General features: G+C 56.7%; 1 protein-coding gene across 1 annotated transcript in view; it reads left to right on the top strand.

Moving 5' to 3' along the window:
* The window catches only part of IQGAP1 (IQ motif containing GTPase activating protein 1), a 72,865-nt gene that overhangs the window by 19,319 nt on the left and 48,936 nt on the right, over window positions 1–4,610 (top strand). The gene's annotated exons all lie outside the window — the stretch shown is intronic.

A 4,610-nucleotide genomic window follows, 5' to 3' on the forward strand; every position in this document is an offset into this window, starting at 1 on the left:
CCCCGGGAGCTGCTTACAGGATGATAGCTTCAGCTCCAAATCACCAGTCATTTGGAACTAACAAATGAAACTAACAAATGAATTCAAGTTGAAGATTAATGTGTGCATCAAAATGATGTTAAATTCTCAGGCTGAGCTGACGTGCCTCATATTTTCATATTGCTTCAAAGTGAAGTAGGTGGGAATGCATGACTGGCCCAGGGTCACTTACCAAAGCTTTCTCTGGCACCAAATAAATGAGTATATGAATCACCACTTAGGCAGTTTGCTTCTGTTCTTTGTATCTCAGTTATCTGGCGTAATGTTAGCAGTGCTGGGATCAGGAGCCCTGAAGGCCTGCCTGAAGTGACAGATCCATGCCCCACCCCGATTTCCCTGGAGTCCCGTGGGCTGTGTGGTGTCCCGACGGAGGAGGAGGAGGAGGAGCACTGCTGCGCATGGATCCTTGGGTCTGGCTGGGCACAGTCTGTGCAGTGGCGTTGGGTGCGGTCGGAGATGATATCATTCTTCCAGTTCGGTCAAGTCGCCAGCCTGAGCCACTTAACTGGAAAGTGTCTAGCAGTGAGTGTCGCAGGAAGAGGTTGGAGCGGCGGGGAGGCTGTGATTTGGCCCCAGTTCCTGAGAGAGAGCTTGCTCAGTCCCTGCAGCACGACTCGTGTTTCTGGGTTGCCTGCTGGGGCCCATGTTCCTTGTCTCAGCGGTCAGGTTTGTCTGTGTGAGAGGGTTAGGGTTAGGGCACACACACACACACACACCCCCGACCCACCTGGCTCCCCGCACTCTTGCATGGTTTGAACATGGCTGCTGCCCCGTCTCCAAGGCTAGTTTGGTTGCTTGTCTGAAGATATTGCAGTTTGCTGGTGGCATCATTTCTCCAGGGATGTCTGCAGGTGTGTAGAGTAGAGGGAAGCTGGGGAAAAGGGTTCTCGTGGCATGGAAAGGCAGGGAATGAGTTGCAGTCTGGAGAGGAGGAAGCCTCCAGCCAGGGGTAGCTCCCTGGAGTGTGTCTGCCGTGCCCGGGGCAAGGGATGCCCAGCCAGCATGGACAGAGATGCTGGGCTTCCCTTACTGGTTCTTCTTAGCTGTTTAGTTTGTATCCAGCCATCTGGAGACTTCATGGAGCGGGACTTCCCTGAGCCTCCCTCCCACTCACTGAGCCTCTTGGACTCTCTGGGGTCAGCGTGGGAGGTAACTTTAGGGCCTGAGACTAGGGGGAGACTTGGCAGGGATTGCCACCCCGGCGTCTCTCGTGTCCTTATGATTCCTCCTCCCCTCCTCCCTATTCTTTTTCTTCCCCCCTCCCCACCCAGGAGGACAGGGAGAAAGGGGTCCGGCAGATGCCAGCGCCATTCCTCAGGGGAACCTGGCTCTCTCTCACACACACACACCCCGATCCCAGGACTGCCAGTGCCGCTCCTCTTCCAGACTCAACAGACCCTGAGGCTGGCACTGTTCTGTGTCCCCAGACCTGGGCATTCTGCCCCGCCTGACTGTTTGGAGTTCTTGCACTCCAATTCTGCTTCAGATAAGAACATGAGAGAGAAGCCAATGCTGGATCAGGCCAGTGGCCCATCCGGGCCAACACTCTGTCACAGAGTGGCCAAAAATACCAGGCGCCATCAGGAGGCCCACCAGTGGGGCCAGGAGGACACCAGAAGCCCTCCCACTGTTGCCCCCCCCTCCAAGCACCAGGAATACAGAGCATCCCTTGCCCCAGACAGAGAGTCCCTCTCTATCCCTTGTGGCTCATAGCCACTGGATGGCCCTCTGCTCCATATGCTTATCCAATTCCCTCTTGAAGCCATCCATGCTTGTAGCCGCCGCCACCTCCTCCTGTGGCAGTGAATTCCATGTGTTATAATCACCCTTTGGGTGAAGAAGGATGTGACGAAATGGCTGCCAGGCAGAGGCAGCCGTACCTAAAAGGGATGCCATCCTGGTAGTCCTTACAGGGGGGGGGGGAGGTACTCCATAGGGAACAATGGAGCTGCCGTACCTCCCTGCCTACACTTCCCAGCATCCCTGAGGGAAAAGAGCGGGAAAAGAGGGACAGCCCCCCGGGGGCGGGGCCAGGGAGATAAAAAGTTTTGGCTCCTGGGGGGTGGGGGGAGTCAGTCTCCGCCTGGTCTTCAGGGTGGGTGGTCCAGGTGGGGGCTCCTGTCAGTCCAGCCACCATGGTGGGGAGTCCATACCTCCCCGCTTACATTTCCCAGCTCCTTTGGGGGGAAAGTGCGGGAAAGTAGGGGCCCGCCCTGGGGGCGGAGCCAGCCAGATAGAGGCTTCTGTCCCTCCAGGGAGTTGGGCAGCCTCGGCCTGGGAGGGGGGAGCTTCCAGGGGGCGTGTGTGCAGGTGGGGGCTCCTGCGACCTCAGACTCCTCCGTGGGCCGCCCAGGCCACTGAATTTCGGGGTGGAGAGCCAGAGGAGGGGTGGCCGTGTGGGTGACCAGTCTGGAGGAGGAGGAGGAGGAGGAGGGGCTGGGGGTTTCTCTCCCACAACAACGAGGAGGGGGGGGGAGCAAATCCCATCCCGAGACCCACCACCTCCTCCCCCAGAGGCGGAGAGAGTCTTGTGTGTGTGTGTCGGGGACAGAGGACTGGCGTTTTTGACCCTGTTTATTTTCTGTGCCCGATTTTGTAGAAGTGCCTGTGTTACATTTCTGTGCCTAACCGTGTATATAGTTTAAATAAACCTTCTTTTGGAGTTATAAGGGCTGGCGGTGCTTGGACCACCTAGTCCTCCCCGCTCAGCACGTTACCAGAGGCAAAGGGGGGCCCGGGGAACCCAAGTGGGCCCAGATCAGAGGGGGTGCCAACTCTCCAGGGGGCGCCCAAAGACGGAGATACCCACTTTCCCGAGTTGGGGGATCAGCCAGAGGGGTTCTCTCACTGTCCCTCTAGGAAGGCAGAGGGTGAATCCAGTGAGTGGCGGCAGCAAATGAGGCAGGGTGGGCAGGCGAAAACGGGCCTGCATGCCAGCAAACGGCTGTTCAGCCTCCCAGGGCTGAGGGCAGGTCCCCGTTTTGCCACAAAGGCAATGCCGTCTTCTTCCAAAAAAGTCAACCACAGACACCCCCCCCCCCACGGGTCAGGCCAGGGCTTTGTAGTTCTCCCTCAGGGCTCTGAGCAGAAGTCATTACAGGGATTTCGGTGTGACTGGCTGAGGTTGTCCAAGTCCTTGACCCACAGTGAAAGATCCATCCTTATCTCAGCCGTTTCCTGGGCAGACTTTCTTTGGAAAAATTAAAAAAAAAATTGGAAAAGGAAGGGGCAGTGAAGCGTGACCTTGGTTCTTGTCCTCGGTTCTTCATGACTGAATGAGACCCTTTACAAGAAGCTCGCCTTTTTACATGCATCTTTGCACCCAAAGAATATAGTTGGTCTCACACTGAAGAGCTGTGGGCCAGACAGGTGTAGTAGTGGGCACCTGCCTTTCTCGGGCAGTGCGGTACGATTTGGGGGTGATCCCAAGCTGACTTGGAGGTGTGTGGTGTGTCTTTCACAGGTCAGATTGTCTGGGGAAACAAAGGGTTAGGGTTAGTGAGGAGTGCAAATACAGGGGGTCTTTTGTTCTTGTTTTCACTACATTTGCGTTTAAACCTCATAGGCTTTAATTGTGAACTCTGTTTTAGCCCTGGGGGAGAGGAGTATGGGCCGCCTTCGTGCGTGGGCCCCCCCCAGTGTCTTCTCTCTCTGCTGCCTCCTGACGTTTCAGTGGGTGCTGGGCTGCCGCAGGACGGCAGCTGAAGGGAGGTGCCGAGAAACATGGGCATGGTCTCTGGTGGTACCCTTCTTTCAGCACACTGTGCAGCTGGCTAGTTGGCACAGTGGTGTTCACATGGCACATTGTCTGCGGCTCTTGCCAGAGTCTCCCCACAGAGCACCCCTTGCTGTCTGGAGTCAGCATCTCAGCCCTATGAGGCGTGTGCTCTGGGGTCCTGCATGGGCCCGTTCTGTCCGCCTTGCTTTCCAACTCGAAAGCCCTGGGGAAGCCACACAGGCTCTTTTGCAGATGATGCCCAGCCCCACTTCTCCCTTCCAGCCAAGTCCGGTGAGAGTCCGCCTTTAAAGGTGGAGCTCAGCCCGGGCCGTTCTGAGGAATTCCCGGGCCACAGTGATGTTGCCAGAGAGGGTTTGTGAAGGCAGTCTGGTCTGCAAGCCTGCTGTTTGGAGTACTGTTGAGGTCTGTGCCTGCAGAGAGGTTCTTTAGGGCGGGAGTCCTCAACCTTATTGAACCCGTGGGGGCTCTCTTTGGAATTTTGGGAAAGGGTAATGGGCGTCATCGAAAAATGGAAGCCATGGGCCAAGCATCTCCCGAGGATGGGGAGGGAGGTGTGTCTCCAAGTGGGGGTTTCCTGCAGCCCTTGAGTCTTCTGAAGCACCTCCTGACCTGCAGTGAGGGCGGGGTAGCCTTTGGGTCTGGCCTTTGGGGAAGAAGAAGGTGGAGGCCAGGAGACGTGCTGATGGGGTCCACAAGCACCGTGCTGGGACTGGGAGTCACTGTTCCGTGGCGGCACGTGGTATCTTCGCTTAGCGTCAGTTGATGTGTCAGCTGCCGTCTTTCCTTACTTTAGGAAGACAACCCTGAATATAAGATGACTCCCCCCCCCCCC

The sequence above is a fragment of the Gekko japonicus genome, unplaced genomic scaffold, assembly GCF_001447785.1.
Source record: "Gekko japonicus isolate JY-2015 unplaced genomic scaffold, Gekko_japonicus_V1.1 scaffold1830, whole genome shotgun sequence".
NCBI classification, from domain to species: domain Eukaryota; kingdom Metazoa; phylum Chordata; class Lepidosauria; order Squamata; family Gekkonidae; genus Gekko; species Gekko japonicus.